Source organism: Apodemus sylvaticus, chromosome 12 (assembly GCF_947179515.1).
Source record: "Apodemus sylvaticus chromosome 12, mApoSyl1.1, whole genome shotgun sequence".
NCBI classification, from domain to species: domain Eukaryota; kingdom Metazoa; phylum Chordata; class Mammalia; order Rodentia; family Muridae; genus Apodemus; species Apodemus sylvaticus.
In genome coordinates, this window is record NC_067483.1 from 78,426,759 (window position 1) to 78,449,870 (window position 23,112).

At 43.9% G+C, this 23,112-nt stretch overlaps 1 non-coding gene across 1 annotated transcript; it reads left to right on the forward strand.

The window, feature by feature from the left end:
- Positions 1-4,321: 4,321 nt before the first annotated feature.
- Positions 4,322-4,394, forward strand: Trnav-cac (transfer RNA valine (anticodon CAC)). The gene has a single exon. It is a non-coding gene; the product is annotated as a tRNA-Val (tRNA).
- The last annotated feature ends 18,718 nt before the right edge of the window (positions 4,395-23,112 follow it).

Genomic DNA, 23,112 nt, shown 5'->3' on the forward strand with positions numbered 1-23,112 from the left:
TGCAGAACAACTAAGTAAAACCCAATGGGTTTTGGTTTTTGGTTGTTTTTTGTTGTTGTTGTTGTTGTTGTTGTTTTATTTTGTGTGTGTGTGTGTGTTTGGTTTTGGTTTTGGTTTTTTGCCAATGGAAAGGATTTAGGGACAGCACAAACTCAACCTCTTAGCGTTTCTCTGAGGTCTTAGAACTAAACTAACATAAAATAGGCCAACTGTAGAAATGCACATAATTTCAGTCACATTTCACACAGTACAGGGCCCTCCCATAGAAAATGAGGGCCCCAAAGAGCAGTTACTGTCAGACAGAAGTCCTGCAAGACAGACTCCTCTCTTCCTTGTGCTATTAGTGATAGTCTTCCTTCCACATCTTCTGCCAATGAAGGCCCCCCCCATGCTCTGACTTAGGAGGCAGCCAGTGTACCCAGAGACACATGAATCCTCTCCCAAATATTCAGGCATATGTAAAAGCTTCTAGAACATACTTCAAGAAGGGTACCATAGCCCACAAATGCGGAGGAGGCCAGCCTGGGGACAAGATTGCTGTTTAATAATAAAATGTTAACCTATCTTAGGTCTAAGTCACTTTCCTTCAGTAGCTGACCTGCCTTCTGAGTTCCCTTGAGGTGAGAAACTGTTTAGCACCTCATCATAAAACAGCAGGGGATTCAGTAAAGTCGCCTTTGTTTTCTCTCTTACAGGAAGTGCAGGGCTCTATCTCCTAGCCTGCTAGTTGAAGTCACAGGAGGAAAAGGGACATGCTGACAAGTGATTTTAGCCTTTATTTCTAAGTTCTAAAAAAGTTTCCTACGAAAGTTCGGTAAGAAAAATGGGGGGAGGGGTTCGTAAGAAAAAAGGATAAAGGCCTGTCTCCTCTCTTTGTCCTCAGTACTTATACATCTTTCAGAATACATGATCACATGGTAAAATTTTCCTCACACATTTACACATGAATTCAAATCATAAATCGAATAAGAAGTTTACAAGAGAATATTTACGTGTATATCCATTAGGAGGAATATCTGTCCAAACACTCACCATCTGTCACAGCTCTGCAGGTTCATGGAGAGTTAAAAACCATAACTTTTGTGACTATGTTATTAGTGAAGTTTTGTATAGATAAACCCTGTCAATATTTTATCTTCTGTCCTTGCACCTATAGTAAATCATTGGTTCCATTTTAATTTTAGTTCCCTTTGATTAGTGCTTTTACAACCTCCTGTAATGTTCTCTGAGTAGTAGATGCCTTCTTGCTATCTCAGAAGCAGTTAACTCATGACACTTGGAGCCAGTTCTCAGAGTTCTCAATGCAGTTTTACATCAGAAATGATTTAATAGCAGTCCTATTATAAAAGGTCTTAATAATTACTTCTATACTTTTAGGAATTCGTATAGGATCATCATTAAGAATTAAGAAGTCATCTATTTGTCTATATAGCACCACTACAAGACAATACATCTTCACTGGTGTGCAGAGATCTGCTCAAAAGAGTGGGCTAATACCTAGTGATTGTTATATATGTTTAATAATAATGGGAAAAGCATATTAATCGCGGGAATATTTCCTAAAAGGAAATTCTCATGAGCCTTGCCTGCAGGAACAAATCCAATGTAGTTTTCAATCCAAGGTGGACCCAAACCAGGAAGATCACATGCTAGTATTTAGCCTCTCATAGCAATCCTAGCATTTGGGAGGCAGAGGCAGTAGGATCGTGAGTTCTAAGCCAGCTTTGGCTACCTATCAATTAAAGGCCAGCCTAGACTACAGGAGACCTCATCTCAGAAACACTAACACAAACAAAAATATTCAAACCCATCTTGAAAAGTTTTTTTTCAGAGCGCACCAAGTAAGAGCATTCATTATAAACTGGGTGTGGTGTGCACTCCTTTGGTCCCAGCCCACAGGAAGCAGAAGCAACTGAATGTCTGTGAGTTCAAAGCCAGCCTGGTCTACAAAGAGAGATCCAGGACAACCAATACTACACAGAAAAATGCTGTCTTGAAAACCAAAACCAACCAATCAACCAAAACATTCATTATGCCCTCCTGGTGGTCTGATGTCTAGAGCTCATCACCGTCACCATCAACCATGGCCGATGGCCTTTACTTCTTGGTTAGGGGGCATTTCGCTTTTACTTCTAGTCAATACATTATAACTGCCAGACACCCCACAATCCTCTGCTCCACTTGTGAAGCATCCTGAGGTCACGTTGCCCACTGTGGGTCAAGCTCGCTGAGAGCTGCCGCTCCAGCCTCGGGCCTGGACGCTTCCTTTTACACACACGAATATAAACCCTACATACACACTGGATAGAAATGTGCCCTCTTCCCTCTGTCTCTTCTCTCTCTCTCTCTCTCTCTCTCTCTCTCTCTCTCTCTCTCTCTCTCTCTCTCTCTCTGACCAGATTAACTGAGAGGGACTCCATTCCTAAAATATGTTAATAACTGAAGTATACTGATCGATCCTCCTAATTGGGCTACACAAGAAGGGACAGCTGTGGAGACAGCGCTGGAGCCACCTGTGTGATCTGAATTTCTGCAATATGCCTGCTCTTAGAAGCCCAGTGAACAGGGCGTAAATAAATACACCTACTCTTAGAGACCCAAGTACATGGGAGGGAGGGAGGGAGGACTGCAGCGGAAATTTCTGGTTGTGTTCTCTGGTCATGCAGATTCACCGAGAAACCCTGTCTGGAGAAATGCCAAAAAAAAAAAAAAAAAAAAAAACCAACAACAAAATGTCAGAGAACAGTGCTGTTTAGACATAGTACAAGAAGCACTCGGCGGACAAGAGCATCTCTATCCTATTAAAACTATGTACGTCACTCCAACCTTTCTAGATGACTTTTTTTCTGTTGGTTTCTCTATGTAGCCCTGGCTGTCCTGGAACCTGCTCTGTACACCAGGCTGGCTGCAAACTCAAAGATCTGCCCGCACCTGCCTCCTGAGTGCTGGGATTAGGGTTATGTGCTACCACCATCCGGCTCTGTGTTGATTTCTAAAGTGTAAATGTTTCCAATAGAGTGGGATCGCATGCGCTTGAACAAGATTCCCTGAGAAAGCATTTCCCCCTAATTCTACTAAAGTGGCTTAATGTGATGCATTCTTTAGTGTTGGCCTAGGGCGCCCCTTGGAAACCCCTGAGGTCTTTTCACATTTGACACAGCCTCCCACAGTCAGCTCTTTCCCAGGGCTCTCTCGGGATTCACTTCCAATTCAGCCTCCCTCCTTTCGTCACCGGTGACTCGGGGCTCTCGGCTCCAGGTTCTCGTGTCCTTTCTCCTCCCATCTTAGAATCAAATCTACTCATCAGTTTATAAGGTTCAGTTTATAAGGTGTAGGGCAGCACAAATACCTGCCGGCCTCAAAAGTTTTGCTGCGGAAACAAAAAGCCCAAAAGTCTCCCATTACGTATTACGCTATTTTAATTTTATTTTTGAAGGGGAGGAAGGGACTCTTTCTCTTTGGTTGTCATGGCCCGGAAAGGCTTTGCTCCTGGAGATGTAGTAGACATTAACACTGCCTTACAGAAGGGGCCAGAGAGCTTTCTTGTCCACCATGGCTTAGCACTGAAATTTGTGAAGCTGTCAAAACCGTAGACAAGCACCAAGTCCGTCCTTGGAGCGTGCACCCAACCGTGAAGAGCCTGTGTCCGTCCAGCTGGAGGAAAACCTTCGTGCTGAGCACCAAATCAACCTAAGGCCGGGGCGGAGAAAGTAGGGGACCGGACAGACCTCTGCAAACCCGACTCAGTGGGAAACCCGATAAAGCGGTCGCATGCAGCTGTGCAGTGGTTAAGTAATAAGGTCAAGGACGTCATCGAAGTCATCTGCCTCCGATGCTAGAAAAGGACGAATACACATTTTGACTCATTAAAAGCAAACAAACAAGAAAACGGAATGAGAAAGCCTGACAATGCCTTTTACATTAGGTTCAGGACAAACAGAAGGTGCTTGTTCCAGGCCTGAACTCGCCTCGCCTCTTTCCTACCCACTTTTCTCCAGTCGCCGGGCACAGCAGATGCTGGGCGCCAGGTGGTGCCCGATACCCATCAGCCAAGCACTCCTGGAGACCCACAGGATCTGGAAAACTGCGCCTATTGGTGGTTACGGAAGCCTGGCGCTCTTCCCGAAGCCTCTGGGTCCCGTCTTTGCTGGCAGGTTTCTTTGGAGGTGATATTTAGTCTCCGTGCGTGAGGATCGTTTAACAGCTTCAGAGAGGAGCCGGCTTGCTCAGGTGTTAGTTGACTAAATAGAATTTAAGAATGAGAGCCAGAAGATAAACAATTCGTTTCAAGTAGAGCTCACATGAGCCGAGCAAGCAGCCAGTTTCCGTAGTGTAGTGGTTATCACGTTCGCCTCACACGCGAAAGGTCCCCGGTTCGAAACCGGGCGGAAACAGCTATTCCTTTTTTTTCTTTTTCAATTCTAAAGAAGGATCTAAAGAGTTTACAGTTAGAATCCACAAAAGGATCTGATCAAATTACTGTGAGATTCCCACGTCTCCTGCGTCCTACCGAGGGTTGGGACAGCACAGTTACAATTAGATAGTGGCGGCAGTGCAGCTCCTCCCAGAGTTCCGGGTGTATCTTGTTGCCCTTCAGCTTCTGCCCGAAGGCACCGTGGAGCCGTCTGTTCAGACATCTGCCCCCAGAAGGGCTCTGACCTTTCCAGCAGAGATTGTCACATATCCCTCCTCTCCAGAGTTTATAACCTGTACCGAGAGCTATCCCGCCACACCCTACCCCATGATTATCTTTTATCTTGCTTTATAATTCAGTAGCATTAACCCTCATAAAGCAGAGAAGTTCCCATCTGTATTATTTACACCTGTATTTGCTCTGGTTGGTTTTGCTGTTTGTTTTAAGATGTCAACGATCCAGTTCTCAGACAAGACAATTCACTCCCACTTCACAGTCTCTTTCCATGAAGAATCCTAAGGTCCTTGATCCTAAGTCACTTCGAAACAATATATTTTCTTTTTGTTACAAAATAATTTTCCACCAGGCAGTAGTAGCTCACGCCTTTAATCCCAACATTGGGGAGGCTGAGGCAGGTAAACTCTTTGACTTCTACAGAGTGAGTTTCAGAGAAGCCAGGGTTACACAGAGAAACTCTGTCTCAAAAATAATACTAATAATGTTTATGGAAAAAATATTTTCCATGGCTAGGGAGAGATGGCAGTGTATAAAGCCCGTAAGCATGGGAACCTGAGCTCAGATCCCCAGCATTCACTAAGAAAGCCAGAACTCTCAGCTGACGGCTGCGGCTGCGGTGTGGCTGCTTCCGCAAGCATCCCCAGCCTGTATCTGCACGTGTCATTTGCTCTGTCATTGGAAACCTCACCTGGCATGAGGACACCGTGCTTCCAACTTTGGACTGGGAACTTTGGCTGCCTCGACAGCGCTTCCCTTTATTCTATTTATTTTTAATGCATACGGCGCTTTGCCTGCATGTATAGAGTGGCCTAGTGCTCTCAGAGGCCAGAAGAAGGCATTGGCTCTTCTGAAACTGGAGTTAAAGATATTGGAGCTGCCATGTGGGATCTGGGAACAGAACCTAGTTCCCTGAAAGGGCTCCTAGTGCTCTTAATATAGTGGGGTTTTTGTTTGTTTGTTTTTTGTTTGTTTAATTTAAAGGCTCACTATGGGACTGCTGGAGAGATGGCTCAGTGGTTAAGAGCACTGGCTGCTCTTCCAGATCCAGAGGTCCTGAGTTCAATTCCCAGCCACCACATGGTGGCTTACAACCATCTGTAATGAGATCAAATGTGTGTCTGAAATGATGTGTGTGTCTGAAGACAGCTACAGTGTACGCATATACATAAAATAAATAATTAAATCTTAAAAAAACAAATTCACAGAGATCTTCTTGCTTTTGCCTCCCTAGTGTTGGGATATAAAGGTATGTGCTCCTCTGCCTGGGTAAGTCTTACTTTTGCTCCATATATACTTAATAAGTTCACTCATCCAAAACTGAAGAATGACAAAACACAGGGTCTCACACTGTAGTCCATACTGGCCTTGAACTCAGGTACCTGAGTGTTGTTGTTGTTGTTGTTGTTGTTGTTTTAATATTTATTAATGCTAAGTATGTGATGGCCTCTTCTTAAGTTCAGGGCACAACACTCCAGATCACAGAGTGAAAGCCACATCCCGGAAATCAGGGGGAGTCAGCACTGTGCTGTTCCTCTGAGTCTGGTCATCATCCTGGTCATCATCCTGCGTTCCATTAAGGATAGATGAGGACTGAGCTACAATCTGACCTTGACCATAAACCGTACAGGAACCTCTAACCAGACCCTGACCTTGACCCACAGTGTTAGTGCCACCCCCACTCCGTGTATCCATGTATTAAACCATGAATATGTTGCCTCATACTGTACTATACTGTAGATTGGATATGGTTTAAGTGTGCCCCACAAACGTTTGTGTGCTACAAGATTGGTCTCAGTGTGGCTGTATTGAGAAGTTAGAAGCATTAAGAAGTAGCCCTGCCTGACAGGGCTAGTGGTTAAGAGCGCTGGCTGTCTTCCAGAGGATGTTGGCACCGACAAGGAAGCTATCCTACCCCCTCTTCTGAACACCCTAGCATCAGGTACTCAGCTTGATGCAGAGACATACACTAGCAGGCAAAACACCCATACACATAAAAATAAATTAAAAATAAACAAAAGTAGGGCACGGTAAGTTAGCTGCATCATGAATGTATTTCTTGAGATAAAGTTGGCATTCTTAAAAAAGTCTGGCCCCTGAATTCCCTCAGGCTTCCCGACCAATCGCTGCATCTCCCCCGATGTCTCCTCTATCACCACGAAGTCTCCACCAGAAAGCTAACACATGACAGCGCCTGATACTGGACCTTTGGCCTAAATAATCTTCGTTTTGTACAGTGTATTAATACACATAACATGGTGCACATGTGGCCTTGAGGTGGAAGATTACAGAGGCCGGTTTGTGCAGATAAACCCATCCAACAGGAGGAAAGCAAGCAAATTAGTGGTTGCAACCACTGGTTATAAAGAGAGACAAGCGAAATCAGTGGGATGTGGTGTGTAGTGGTCAGACAAGTTTGGGGTCTGGGCCTGGGTTGCAAAGCGTTTCTGGACAGCAGGAGACCAAAGCGCGGACCTGGGCATTTGCAGGCCACTCGGCCCATCCCCAGCTTCCTGTTCCTTCTCCAGACGCAGCCTGGCAGCCTGTTCCGCCTGGTCCCCTGGCCGCCCCGCCTTCGGTGCCAGTAGCGCTTTCCCGGTAGTCAGCAGTGAGTCACAGGAAGGGGGGGTTGTGGGCTGAGCTCATTTCTGGACAGTGGGACCGGATGTGACTCTCGGGGGCCACGCCCTTGCAGGAGGAGAGCAGAGCAGAGAAAGGGCAGGTCCTCTCTGTGGCAGGGGCTGTGGCCAAGAGACTCCGAAGACCCCGCAAGGAAATTGGGTTTTTCCCCCTCTCCTTCCAACAGAGTTTTGGTCGCTCCAGCCTAATCCTTTTTGGGGGGTTGGGGGGAGACAGGGATTTTCTGTGTAGCCCTGTAGACCAGGCCTCTAACTCAGAGATCCACATGTCTCAGCCTTCTGAGTGTTGTGATTGCAGTGGCAGTGGTGCACACCCCCTCCCCAATCCCCCCTCCCAATCCCTAAATTCCTAGCCTAGCTCAACAGTTGAACAGTTAATGTAGGAAGGTTTTTTAAAAAGAAGCATTAAGTAACTTTTGGAATCTTCAATTCATTAATGGGAACTCTGAAATCATAATTGCTCGTTTTACATTTACTTTGTAGCAGACTAATTTACAGTGCCAACAGATCCTTAGGAGCTAACCACCGTCATTGAAATGTTATACATCAAGAAAAGTATAGTCATGCTTTTGATTCCATTCTATTAAATGATGGACCTAGGTCCAAACTCTGGCCATTTACACTGATGTCCACAAATTCCTTTTTACATAGGAATATCATTTAAAATAGTGGAGTGGTTCTCAACTTGTAAGTCAAGACTCCTTTGGAGGTTCAATAATTACAATTATTAAGTAGCAATGAAAATAATTTGATAGTTGTCATCACGACATGAGGGGACCGTATTAAAGGGTCACAGCCTTAGGAAGGTTTAGAACCTCTGACTTAAAATCTGTTCTACAGAGCCAGTAGTCACTTTTAATCCTAGCACTTGGGAGGCAGAAGAAGTCGGATCTCTGTAAGTTCAGGCCAACCTGGTCTATATAATGACTTCCAAGATAGCCAGAGCTTTTGGGGAGGGGGGTGTACAACTATAATCACAGCATTCAGGAAGCTGAGGCAGGTGGATCTCTGAGTTCAAGGCCTGGTCTACAGAGCTGCATAGACAAACCCTATCTCAAAAGAAAAGAAAAAGAAAGAAAGAAAGAAAGAAAGAAAGAAAGAAAGAAAGAAAGAAAGAAAGAAAGAAAGAAAGAAAGAAAGAAAGAAAGAAAGGAAGGAAGGAAGGAAGGAAGGAAGGAAGGAAGGAAGGAAGGAAGAAAGAAAGAAAGAAAGAAAGAAAGAAAGAAAGAGGAAGGAAGGAAGGAAATAAACAAAAGAATTATAAATAGTATAGTCACAATTTTGAAAGTTTAGTTTATTTTAAAAACTCAGAACTATTGTAAGAATATGTTCTTGTTTAACCCCAGGTGTGGGATGTGGGCCTGCTTCAGACTGTCCCACAGATGGCTGTGATCCGCCTCGTGCAGGAGCGTGGTTTTGCCAGCTGCAGATAGTTTCTGCAATTGTGTGACATTTGGAAATTGGGGACTTTTCAGAGGGTGTATAAATGCTAGGGCCCAGGGTGGTGGGGAGGGTTGCTGTTGGTCGAGGTGTGTTAAGTAGCTATGTGCAAAGAGGAAACAACAAGAAGAAATTATATATCCTGTGGGCAAAGATCAAACTTGCCCCAAGGAACGCCACACCCCTAATGAACAATAAGTAGTCTAACCATAATGTCACCTCCTTTCTTTTTTATTCTTTTTCTCTCCTATCTAATATTAGAGGGTAAAAAGGGTGGAAGAAAGAAGAATTCATAAAGTAGCAGGATACAAAACACAATTAGTAACATTTACTTAAGGCGTTAAAACCCTCCCTTCCCATCTGTGAAGAGGCAGTTTTCCCGGACTCTCACCAGACACCCTATGAGCAACCCTGTGGGTTTCTCTAGAACCACTCGACAAATGTGTGTTCCTAAGCAGCCTTTTGAGGTACAACTTTAGGTATGCATGGCTCAAGTTAAAAACTTACTTATGGCCCTCCCTTGAGGCAGCCATATGCACACTTAAGTGTGCCTTATTCTTTTCCTAGTTTCTCTCTCTCTCTCTCTCTCTCTCTCTCTCTCTCTCTCTCTCTCTCTCTCTCTCTCTCACAACCTTCGTGTGTAAAATATGTTGGAAGTGTTGTTCTTCCGGAGCTGGAGAACGGCAAGCACTGGTGCCTATCCTCCTGCCTCCACCTCCTGAGTGCTGGTTTTGATTATAGGTGTAGATGCCACCTTGTTTAATACAGACTTAAGGACAGACATTGAAAGAGAGAGGAACTTAGGAAAGAGACAGGACACACCTTACAAACCTGAGCATGGGTACAGATGTCTCAGAAGAGTAGGACCGGACACTTACCAGTAGTCACTGAATAGCTTTCAATCATTACCCTTTATTAAGCTATTTCTGTACTCACATGAGCAATGTCGACTATATCTCCTTCTTGGGAGAAACTGACTAAAGAGGAAATGACATCAGTGTCATTAGACAAAGTGACACATCTTCCTCTTCATTCTCTTGGGATGCATTTAGAACCCGCCATCCCGGACGTGAGAAATAAAATGCCCTGATAGCAAAATAACTAAATATAATTCATTTTTAAAATGCTGTCTTCTGAGAGGCCACATTCGCATGCTCCTGCTTGCAACCTCGGCTCAGGTGCAGCCAACGCCCCGTTTTCCCGTCACAGAGTCAGGGTGGGGCAGCCCATTCCTAGATAAGGGGTTTTGGGGGACACTCTTACGGGCATACTGGAGTCTGAAATAGGGGAAAGGGGTAAGCTCAGTTCCAGAATCAGTTCCTAGTGATCTCAAACAATCCGTGACAATTTGCCAGAGTAGTATACATTACAAGCAGTGTAATTTCCACATGATTCCAGCACCTCGAGCTACCCTCAATCTTGAGTCTCCATGTCTTCCTAACTCAAGTGTTAGTGATTCTGATTTTGGGGTAGAGACCAGCTATCCCTACAGGGTGTTGCTACATAGCCCAGTACATAGCCTGGAACAAGATGGCCTCCCACTTCCAACTCCCACTTTTGGGGTTCTTAAAATGCCATTTGTTTGTTTATTTAGAGTTTTTTTATGGTCTCTCTCTGTAGTCCTGGTTGTTCTGGAACTCAATGTGAGGACCAGGTTGGCTTTATATTTATTTTGTAAGGTTAGATGGCCTCCTTGCTGTCACCGTCCTTCACAAACTCAGGCTTGTGTCTTAGTTACTTTTCTCATTGCTGTGACAAAGTACCAGACAAATGCAACTTATGGAGTGAAGAATTTATTTTGGGTCACAGTTCAAGAGTACAGTCTGCTGTGCTGAGGGAGTTATGGTCTTGGGAGTACACGGCAGCCAATCACACTGAATCCGCAGTCAGGAAGTGGAGGAGAACACAGACAGGCAGGCAGGCAGTGCTCTCTGCTGTATTCAGGATCCAGTCCATGTGACCCACATCCACGGAAGGGCTGCTCTGCTCAGTTAAATCTCACAGTGCTGTAACCGACACCTGGAGTGTGTCTCCTCAGTGATTTTAAATTTAGTCAAGTTGACAGTGAAGATTAGCCAACAAACAGGGAGTTATCCTGCACACACACGCTCATGCTCACACACACACACACACACACTTACCCAGTTAGACTGCCATTGTAAGCATTTGGGGTCCAAACTCAGGTTGTCAGGCTTGGTGGCGAGTGCCTTTACTCCGGTAGCCATCCCGTTAGTCCGGGAAAAGCAATTTCTAAAACAAATGTGAATGGATAGGGACTGTCTCTCAGTGATAGAGTGCTGTCTGGCATATACACCCGGGTTCCAGCACTGTTAGTTACAGAATAAATAAAAAGAAGGTTTAATGGAATCCTCTGCAAAACTATCTAGGCCAGTTTTGTTTTGAAGAAAAAAATTCTAGTTTCTTCTTCTTCTAACTTTGGTATCATCAGTGGAAAACCAGGCCTTGTTTCTATGCCAGGCAAGGGCCTCGCTACATGCACAGGCTCTTTTGTTTTAATATTTTAAATTATGAGACAAAGTTTCCAAGGGCCAAGTGGCCTAGTATGGCCTTGACCTTGTGATCTTCCTGCCTCAGCCTCTGGAGCAGTTGCAACTGTGTTCCTGTAACCACTGTGCCCAGTGCAACATTTTAGTTTCTGTAATTGTTTTGGTTTGAGTTTTTAATTTTTTTCAGACAGGGTCTCTTTACATAACCCTGGCTGTCCTGCAAGTCACTATGTAGAGAAGGCTGGCCTTGAACTCCTAGAGATCTTCTTGCCTCTGCCTCCTGAATGCTGGGTGGAATTAAAGGCATGTAACAGCATTTTCTATAATTTGTTTAAATAGCTTATGGAGATAGAAAAGAGAAAGGTGTGCCCAAGAATGGAAGTAAGTGAGGATCATGAGAGGCCTGGGCTCAAAAGCCAGTTTCTGCTTTTTTTTTTTTTTTTTTTTTAAATTTGGTTTTTCGAGACAGAGTTTCTCTGTGTAGCCCTGGCTGTCCTGGAACTCACTCTCTAGACCAGGCTGGCCTCGAACTCATAAATCCCCCTGCCTCTGCCTCCCAGAGTGCTTTACACCACCTGGCTCAGTGTCTGAATTCTTATACGCTCATTCACCTGGTCACAGTGGACGGACAGACCAGTTTTATTAAGCTGATTTTCTATTTTTTTTTTTAAATCTACTTAATTGAGGTTTTTCTTTTTCTTTTTTCTTTTTTTTGGGGGGGGGGGTTCTATTTTAAAGCAGTTCTTCTGCTCAAACTGAAGCGTCACCACTTACACTCGAAATCCAACCCCGTTGCTCGGGCAATGGAAGCAGGAGGAGATAGGAAAAGGCCAGGTTGCCACACAAGCAGCTGAAGGCCACTCTGAGCTCCGGGAAGCCCTGTCAAAGACACACTGCTTTTTGCCTCTTCAGTAATTCTGATTTACTCCTTGTTCTTGAGAAGTTGGCAAGAAAATCTACCAGTTTAGTTTTGTTATTGTTTTTATACACATACACACGCACACCACTTGTTTACACACACACACACACACACACACACACACACACACACAGTAAAGGGAGCAATAATAACAATTTCCATTAGGGGGTGCTGTAGTCTCAGAAAAGAAAATTAACATAGCTTTTTATTTACCTTTGTAGCCATGGACCGTTTCTGCGTCCATGGCCTTCTTGCACACCAAACTGCTTTCAGCTTGGTATGGGGAAATCTACAAAGTCCAGGTCTCCACTCCAGCACCTAGCTACCACCTGGACCAGCGAGGTGACATGCAGGGCTACTTGATGCTACTTGGGAGAAAAATCCTGGAGGCTTGACAACATCATCAGAGCTTACGGTTCTGGTGGCCAAACCGCCCGAGACAGGAAATAGATGCCTAAGTTTTTAGTAATAAGTCTCTTACACATTATTTTTTTAAAGCTTATCACCTTTGCCACAGGGGTGGGGAGTGCTACCTCAAAAGCTCAAGCTGTGTGCTCCTGCGAGAGCTTCTCTAAGTGCTAAGCTCACAGGTGTGAGGCACAGCACGCAGTTACAGTCAGAACATACAGTGATCAGGGCAGCCCCTGTGCAGAATTGCCACACCAAGCACAAGCCTTAGATTTTAAAAAGTTCGTGTTTCAAGTGTGGTATAGTGATGTGCATCTGTGTCTCCAGAGCTCAGGAAGTGGAGGCAGGAGGATCAAAAGTTGAAGGTCACAGGCAATTGAGCCAGCGTGGTCTATCTAGAGACCCTGTCTTGTAGCGGAGGTCTAAGTTTCTCAGTTTGTGCTATTGTGAATTAGATACACCACAGCACATAATGTTTGTGGTTTTTTGAGAGCTAAGCTTTTGAGGTCTGCCTCAAACGACTCATTTGTGTGTGTGGGCTCTGTTTTCTTTGTTTTCTAAGGTGCTGGGGATTGAAACCAGGGTTCCACAGAAACACACTACACAACTACTTTACTAAGTTCCATCCCCAGACCTGATAGGTGACTTTCAGAATCGGTTCAAGGATGAAATGAATGTCTGAAAAACAGTTTGCCAAATCTGACTCTGCTTCCACAACCTCGTTTCCTTTTGTTTTTGTTGTTTTGGTTTTGTCGAGACAGGGTTTCTCTGTGTAGCCCTGGCTGTCCTGGAACTCACTCTGTAGATCAGGCTGGGCTCGAACTCAGAAATCCTCCTGCCTCTGCCTCCCAAGTGCTGGAATTAAAGGTGTGCACCACCAACACCTGGCCCACAACCTCGTTTCCTAAGGTATGCTCCAGACATGCGCATATGCAAAGCTACACGTGTGCAGAGGGATTGCTGCCTTAGTCTCAGGAGAAGCCTCCGTGTTCAGCATGCAAAGCCGATGAGCTGGGCACCTTCAGTGGTCGCACATGGCTGTGAAATGAGGTCCTCTACACCAGAGCATGTAATAGCACACATACATACATCATACATGGTTTTTCATGGTTGTTTTGAGACAGAATCTTTCTCTGTGGTCCAAGCTTCAGGCCCCGACTGGGTTCACAGGAACTCGGTTGTCTTGAGGGCTTTGTGTGTCTCTGTGTGTGTGTGTGTGTGTTGTACACTTCCAAAATCCCCAGTGTACATTATTGGCTAGGACTGAGGTGCTGGACATGCTTCATTTACATGAAAAGGAAATTGGAAATCCAGGTGTTTGCTGGACACATTCTGAGAGAGAGAGACAGAGACACACACACAGAGACAGAGAGACAGACAGACAGACTACCTGACTACCTCAAGGAGTCAGGCCCAGAAAAGGGAGGGAGAAATCCTCTCTCCTGTAAGTCCCAAGATGAGATTTTCAGGGTTCAAACACATCTAGGCCTCATTCTTGCTCCAGGCCTGATCAGCAGGTGGCAGTGCTCACTTTACCCCACACAAGCTAGCCTCAAACCCATGGCAATCCTCTTAAACCTCCAAACCTAGCTTGATTTTTGTTTTTTAAGTTTTTATTCATTTATTTGTGTGTGTGTGTGTGTGTGTATGTGTGTGTTGTTCTCTTTCATGTACATACATAAAATCTTTAAAAAATTATATCAAAACTGGTAACTGGTTCTAACAGTATTGATCCCACCCTCCCACCCCCAAGACAGGGTTTCTCTGTATAGTCCCGGGTGTCCTGAACCTTGCTCTGCAGACCATGCTGGTCTTGAAATCAGAGGACCTTTCTCTGTCTCCTGAGTGCTGGGATTAAAGGTGTGCGCCATCACAACCACCTCACTTTATCTGCTCAATTAGTTTTTTGTACAGAGCCATATTGGGGCAGTCTTGCACTTGGTCAGAGTTTGACTTTGGTCAAGGTTAACTTCTCCCAGTTAGCCAGGATCCTGCTCCACCTAGGGTGGAGTGCACGTAGTAAAGGTTAAGTTCATTGTTCTTCCTGGTATAGGGATTCCTGAATTAAACAGGTGACCCACCCAGCTGCCGGAGCAGTCAAGACGAAGACCTCCAAGAGAAGCTAGACAACTTCCACCGGAACTCAGCCTGGAGTCTGGGGGGAGGGTTTGCCCAAACTGTTAAAAGGTCCGGCGCCATTAAAGTTTACGGCTTTGATCAGTGAACATTGACTTGGCCGTACGTTCTTTTCGCTTCTCTTCCCTATGACCCCAAAATTCTCTCAACAGGTAACCCGGTTTACATGTAGCTGCTGGCGGCTACATAGTGGCGCCCAACGTGGGGCGACCTGGCACGAGAGAATTTCTTGAGGTAGCCCTATCCAGCGAAGCTTCGCAGAAAAAGGTGAAAATTAATGGTGTCCGCACGGTAAGCAACATAGAGGGCAAAACTAGCGCTAGTGAATTCGTGTCTATGGTTGTGAGTGCAAGGAATGGATACAGTTTTTCAAGCATACTGCGTGGACCCAGCGCAGGACTGCTTGGGTTGATAAGATAGGGAAATATGGGGAAGGAATTTGGTAGGCATTTGCCCAAAGCTCGTAAGAGCTGATTTCGGCGAAAAGAAAGGGGTTTTTAAAAATAGGCATATGTCCACAGCTTCTAAGAGCTGTTTAAAGAGGAAAATGGATGCAATTGCTTAACAAGCACGCTTAACTTTCTGTGTATCTTTCCGTGTTTGTCCCGGTGCACCGATTGTCTATGTGTATGTTTATGTCCTCTCTGTGTCTTTGTGTGAATGACTGTTTCATGTTAAAAAGAAAAAATTGGTAAAGATTACATCTGCTGGTAACCTCTTGAGCTAGCCACAGTTTGTGTGGGGATTGATTCAAAGCCACGCTGCAGCAGCGTAGCTCACTCACCCAAGACAGAAACATGGCTGGGGAAAAAGCCGCTCTTAAAGCCCAGAAACCTCAAGATTTGGGAAGACCTTGGTTTGGCTTGTGAAATTCATGTAGTCGCTTTATACTTGTTTCTAATTGGTTTTAATGATATAAGGCTTTACATTTCTTGACTAAAGAGTTATAAATTAATTGGTTATTATGTAAAAGGTATAGTGTTATTAAGAAAAGGTTAGTTTAAAACTGGTGATTCAGTGTTAGAGCTATCTTAACTAACTACACGTGGCCTAACGCCACTCATGCCTTGTTCTTGTTTATAATTGGATTTAAAGGTATATTTTGCATGTCTTGACTATAGAGTATTGGCTTAAGTCACTGCACATGATTTAAAAGGTATAATGTTATTAACAAAAGTTAGGTTAAGGCTGGTAGTTTAGGGTAGTCGCCATTTTGAACACGTGGCATGATGGTTAAGGCTGGTAGTTTAGGGTAGTCGCCATTTTGAACACGTGGCATGACGATTAAGGCTGGTAGTTTAGGGTAGTCGCCATTTTGAACACCACGTGGCATGACGCAATCCAGGAAATACAGGCCTTTGGGACGCTCCTAAATTGGCATGGTGTTTCATGTGAATCTTGGCCTGGAGATTAGACTTAATGAAGATTAAGATTTAAAATATTGTCTCTTTAATAAGTTACACTGTTATACACTTGAACATAAGAACTGGCATACAAACCTTGTGCTGTAAATATGTGTTTGCCATTAATTTTAAAGAAAATAGATTGTTTAAAATTGAGATTTGCTTCCAAAATTACAATTGTGCTCTAATATTGCAAGAAAACATTGAGTTACAATAAAAATCAGTGTGTCATTGGCTACAGTTTTCAGTTTGCAGGCTCGTAATTGTTAACATTTTGTAATTAAGATAATTTTGAGAGTGATGCAGCTATGGGTTTTAGAGGCCCATTGCCTCTTTTCCACAAGTTTATAGGCTACAATGGTAGGAGCAAAATTTAACCCTCCAAGATTAAAAAGGAGATCTCTGTAGAAATGTATTTGATATCAAGTAGGTTCCTTTGACCATGAAATTACAGGTTTCTTTTGTTTAATCCTGTCTTAGTTAAAAGGCTCAGATTAGAAGATATTTACATTTGAGGAATCTCATACAATGTCCTTGCCAAGGACTCAAGGTGGATCCTAGGGCAGATAAAAAAATTTACATTTGAGTTAATGCAAAGCTTAGAGCTGCCTCAGGGGAAGCTAGTGAGGAAGTTTTGAGAAATTGTTTCTGCCTTACAGGCCCCACCTAGGGAGTGTTTGGTTTTAAAAAAAAAAAAAAAAAAAAAAAAAGAAAAAAAAAAGTTTTTGACTTATCCAGGTGTGGGTTAAAATGCAGTTCAAATCTATGAAAGGTCAAGGAGGCTATAAAAGCATTAACATTTGGCCTGTCTACTCCCTATAAAATTATTGTAAATTTAAAGGGTTGGTTTTTTGCTTTACATTCTGATAATTATAAAAGCATTTGCTTCTAATTTTAAAGAGACAACAAAACAATTTCATTAGAAAGTTTTGCCTCAAGGAATGGCTAACAGCCTTATGTCTTGTGAGAAAAAGTGTTTTGTCTCTGTTTCAATACTAGAAGTTAAGATCTTAAAATTTTCAGTGTATAATGTTCATAGAATGTTTGTTACAGGCCCTTGCTCCTATAGACTTTTAGAATTTTTAGGTAAATGGCTTTCAAAAGTTGTTAGGATATATTAATTGGCTTTATCTTATATTTACCTCATTTTAAGCTTGCCACAGAAGGTCTTAAACCTCTGTTTTCAAGGTAGGAAACGTTTGTTCCTTGCTTCAAGCAACAATCAAATTTATTATTAATGGTTGGTCTATTACATGACAAGCATTTTTAGGCAAAATTAATAATTGTTATCCAAAAGATAATTGTACTATCAGATCACATGTTTATTCCTTTAAGTTTCTCCCTGCTTCAACACAGATACCTGAATTGGGTGCTATAGCAGCTATTTTTAAGATGTTAAAGGTCAAGCTTTTAATAATAGTAGATATACATAGCTCATGGTTTATAATTGCTTAAAATTGGTCCATTTTTAATACTGCTAATTCTTAATTTCTACAGTTTATACAAATGTGATTCAAATTTCTAAGAACAAAGGATATATTCTCTAAATGACTGTCCTTTAGGTATTTGAAATAATTTTATATTTTGTGCACATCAAATTATAAAGATTTGTTCTTGATGTCCTCAATTTCTACCTCTACCACGTAATGGTGTTAATCCTAGAGGACTTAGTTATTACAGATAAATGATATTCATATTTCTAATTTAAAAGATTAAAAAAATATGTACATGTGACTAATGATTCATTTTTAGGCTGTCTAGTTACAACTGCTCTAACAGAAAAAGCAACTATATTTTATATAATTACATAGTTATTGCCTATGTTATGGTTTATACTTTGTGTTCCAACTTAAATTAATAAAACAATATCTTCTTGGAAGAAAGAAGAGAGGGGAAATTGTGTCCCTGTGCATATAATTTAAATTATGCTTACATGTTTTTAAGAAAATTTTAAAATTTTAAAATTGGATGCCAAGAAACTCCTTGCTAAATGTATATGACATCTTGTAATTAGGCATATTGATGTCTAGGTGAAATGAAGGAATTCACTTACTAACATATGCCATGATCCTGATTTAATATTGGGGGAGAAGGCATGTCCTCTGTTTTTTCCACAGAATGCTGCAGAAGATATGCTGACTGTGTGCTTGCTGAATGCCCAGACCATGGTAACATAAGAGCTATATTGGATATATGTTCTTGACTTACCTCAATTGTTAAATGTCCCAGGTTAGATAAATTGCCTAGCTTCAAGCTTTTAGACTTTGTGGGACAGAAAATAGAGACTGTTAAGCTAGCTTAGGAAAAATTAATCTAAAGAAGAGTTAAAATGACTCTTCTCCTTATTGTGCTCAGCTGACTCAACCATAGACTGGTCTAGAAATAATTCCAATTTTGAAGATTCCAATTTTGAAGATGGCTAACAATCTTCAGCCAGCTGTGTTAATTTAACATATAGTCTCCACTTTTCCTGAGAAGTAACAGCATATCTCTTGATTCACAAGGCTACCTCTCCCACCTCAGAGGCCAAGCTTTGTGTCCTTAAAGTTGTTAATTTACAACTGAATTGGATACTTCTGGGACAAGTTAATCCTATTCCACCTTTAACTCTTGACCTTGTCTGTTAAGCAGACTGGCTGTCTCCACCCAGGCTCACCTGGATGGAGAGATTACATGTCTGTTAAAGACACTTGCAGACCCCCCTGGCTTCAAAACTTACACAAGTGGATCTCCAAAGAGGGAGCCACATAGAACTCAGATCTATGTGTGTTTGTTTATGAACAAACATGGGTACCAGCGAGACGTGCGAGGCAAAGCACTGCATGGGGAGGTGAATTTCTGCTTCTGAGTCCCCAGGAAGTACACCTAATTGCATAGGGGTTAACGTCGAGAGGCTGTCCTTAAAATAATAAGGGAGCCTATTACCCCTCCTCTGAAAAAGACGTTATACAATATTTAAGAGGAATTACGGTCAATGCTTCCCCTCCTGGTTAAGGCCCGCCTTCTTATGAAGGATATTTATCCACTTGTTTTCTACCTCCTCGTGTTCAAATTAATAAAAAAAGGGAGGACATGTACAGAGCCATATTGGGGCAGTCTTGCACTTGGTCAGAGTTTGACTTTGGTCAAGGTTAACTTCTCCCAGTTAGCCAGGATCCTGCTCCACCTAGGGTGGAGTGCACGTAGTAAAGGTTAAGTTCATTGTTCTTCCTGGTATAGGGATTCCTGAATTAAACAGGTGACCCACCCAGCTGCCGGAGCAGTCAAGACGAAGACCTCCAAGAGAAGCTAGACAACTTCCACCGGAACTCAGCCTGGAGTCTGGGGGGAGGGTTTGCCCAAACTGTTAAAAGGTCCGGCGCCATTAAAGTTTACGGCTTTGATCAGTGAACATTGACTTGGCCGTACGTTCTTTTCGCTTCTCTTCCCTATGACCCCAAAATTCTCTCAACAGGTAACCCGGTTTACATGTAGCTGCTGGCGGCTACAGTTTTTTATTTTATTTATTTATTTATTTATTTATTTATTTATTTATTTATTTATTTATTTTTGGGTTTTTGGATTTGTTTTTTCCGAGACAGGGTTTCTCTATGTAGCCCTGGCTGTCCTGGAACTCACTCTGTAGACCAGGCTGGCCTCAAACTCAGAAATCCACCTGCCTCTGCCTCCCAGAGTGCTGGGATTACAGGTGTGCGCCACCACCGCCCGGCTTGGTTTCTTTAGGGGGAAAAGGTTCTTACTGTATAGTTCGGTACACGATGACCTTGACCTTAGGGTTCTTCCTGCCTTATCTTGAACTACATCCAGATCTTGTCTTTGGAAATCTATACAAAAACTAAGGACATTTAAGACATTTTTGTAAAAGATCCATTAGTTCAAAGTAAAGCAAGTCTCTAGTCTTCTCTTGCTATATTTCTATTATTTTATTTTCAACCTTTCATTTATCAATATCATCTATCATTGTCATGTGTGTGCATGCTGTGTGGCCAGAGAACTCATGGGGGTGGCTCCTCTCTTCTGTCTTAGGTGGGTTCTGGGGATAGAATTCGGGTTGTCAGACCTGCGTGCCAAACACCTTTCCTCACTGAGGATGGCCTTGAACTTCTGATCCTCCTGCCTCACATCCCAAACACTGGGATTAGAAGAGTTGGACACCACCTGATCGACCCCACGGCTTCCTGTTTGTGAGGCGGGCTCTCTACCAACGTGAGCCACATCCCAGCCCTTTCATTGGCCCACACTCTACCCTCCAGTGAAATCCTCCTGTGACCACACTCTACCCTCCAGTGAAATCCTCCTGTGACCACAGTCTACCCTCCAGTGAAATCCTCCTGTGACCACACTCTACCCTCCAGTGAAATCCTCCTGTGACCACACTCTACCCTCCAGTGAAATCCTCCTGTGACCACACTCTACCCTCCAGTGAAATCCTCCTGTGATCATACTCTACCCTCCAGTGAAATCCTCCTGTGACCACACTCTACCTCCAGTGAAATCCTCCTGTGACCACACTCTACCCTCCAGTGAAATCCCTCCTGTGACCACACTCTACCCTCCAGTGAAATCCTCCTGTGACCACACTCTACCCTCCAGTGAAATCCTCCTGTGATCATACTCTACCCTCCAGTGAAATCCTCCTGTGACCACACTCTACCTCCAGTGAAATCCTCCTGTGACCTTACTCTACCCTCCAGTGAAATCCTCCTGTGACCATACTCTACCTCCAGTGAAATCCTCCTGTGACCATACTCTACCTCCAGTGAAATCCTCCTGTGACCTTACTCTACCCTCCAGTGAAATCCTCCTGTGACCACACTCTACCCTCCAGTGAAATCCTCCTGTGACCTTACTCTACCCTCCAGTGAAATCCTCCTGTGACCACACTCTACCCGCCAGTGAAATCCTCCTGTGACCACACTCTACCCTCCAGTGAAATCCCTCCTGTGACCACACTCTACCCGCCAGTGAAATCCTCCTGTGACCATACTCTACCCTCCAGTGAAATCCCTCCTGTGACCATACTCTACCCTCCAGTGAAATCCCTCCTGTGACCATACTCTACCCTCCAGTGAAATCCTCCTGTGACCACACTCTACCACCAGTGAAATCCTCCTGTGACCTTACTCTACCCTCCAGTGAAATCCTCCTGTGACCACACTCTACCTCCAGTGAAATCCTCCTGTGACCACACTCTACCTCCAGTGAAATCCTCCTGTGACCACACTCTACCTCCAGTGAAATCCTCCTGTGACCTTACTCTACCTCCAGTGAAATCCTCCTGTGACCTTACTCTACCCTCCAGTGAAATCCTCCTGTGACCACACTCTACCCTCCAGTGAAATCCTCCTGTGACCACACTCTACCCTCCAGTGAAATCCCTCCTGTGACCACACTCTACCCTCCAGTGAAATCCCTCCTGTGACCACACTCTACCCCCCAGTGAAATCCCTCCTGTGACCACACTCTACACTCCAGTGAAATCCCTCCTGTGACCACACTCTACCCTCCAGTCCTCTGGACTTCCAGCCCAAGGCTTTGCTTCTTACCTTGGAGTAGTTTAAATACACCTGTAGCTTAGCCTGTTTAAGATAAACTGAAGAGGTCTGAGTGTGAGTGGTGTGTGTGTGTGTGTGTGTGTGTGTGTGTGTATGTTCGTACTCGCGCGCGCTAAGACAATTGGAGAAAACCTCTCCTGTAGATCTTCTTGTTTCTGCCTGCTTTGCACTCCAGGCAAGGGGTGGAGGCTATCTTATTTTTATTTGCTATGTGTATATGTATATGTATATATGTGCGTGTAAGTACACTATCAGTGTTTCCTGACACACCAGAAGAGGACATTGGATCCCATTACAGATGGTTGTGAGCCACCAGATGGTTGCTGGGAATTGAACTCAGGACCTACCTCTGGAAGAGCAGTCAGTGTTTTTAACCACTGCGCCATCCTGGGGTGGGCATTGTCTTGCACGCCTGTCTAGGTAGAGAGGCACGTGGCCACAGGTACAGCTGGCTTTTCCACTTGGGTTCTGCGACAACACTCATGTCATCAGGCTTCTCAGGCAAGTGGTTTTTTTTACCCACTGAGCCATCTTGCTGGTCACCTCTGGATACTGTTGTTGTTGTTGTTGTTGTTGTTTTGAGACACATAACACTGTGTAGCCACAGCTAGCCTGGAACTCACTATGTAGACCAGGCTGACCTCAAACTCACAGAGATCTACCAGCTCTGGCTCCCAAAATTTGGGATTAAAGGTGTGCACCATCACCTTCACCTCCCACCCCCACCCCCACCCCCACCCCGGGCGCTCTTAAGCCAATAACAATGTTAAAATTCTTGAGCCCTGTTTGCATGAAGTGCCTACCAGGGTATGTTACACATAGATAATGCTCTGACGTCAGACAGTCTTCATCTCTCATGCAAGGTCTCAAAAACCCTGGGCAGATGAATTTTCTAAGGCCTCGTAGTCTAAGCACAGAATTTCACCCAGATAACTGGCTCCAGGATGGACATTAACGGTTGTCCTCACTTAGGTCTGAGTTCATACACTACCCACAGAGCCAAGGAAAAACCACCTTCATAGCTGGTAATGAAGACAGCAATTCCCAGAAAAGCCATGGGAACACAGCTGTCACTTTGCCTCTTGTGGGCAAAATGGATGTTGAGAGCAGAGATAGTCCTTGATCCGAAAATAACTCCTGTGTCCTCCATCACTCGAGAGTAATGAGAAGCACGGGGACAGAGCGCAGCCAGTGCTACTGGCCTCTGTCACATGGCCCAACTGTGAAATATCAGAGCCTATAATAAGAGCGGTTCTTACCCCATTATCTGGAAGGGTCAGGAGTATCGCTATGCTGGGTGTGTTGGATAGGAGAAAGATTTTAGGGGAAGAACTAACAATTATCTCCCTACTGAATTTTGGAGGCAGTCTCAGGTAACCCAAACTTGCAGCAATCCTCCTGCTTCAGCATCCCACAGGCTGGGATTGCAGGTATAAACTACCACATTGCAGCTTGCT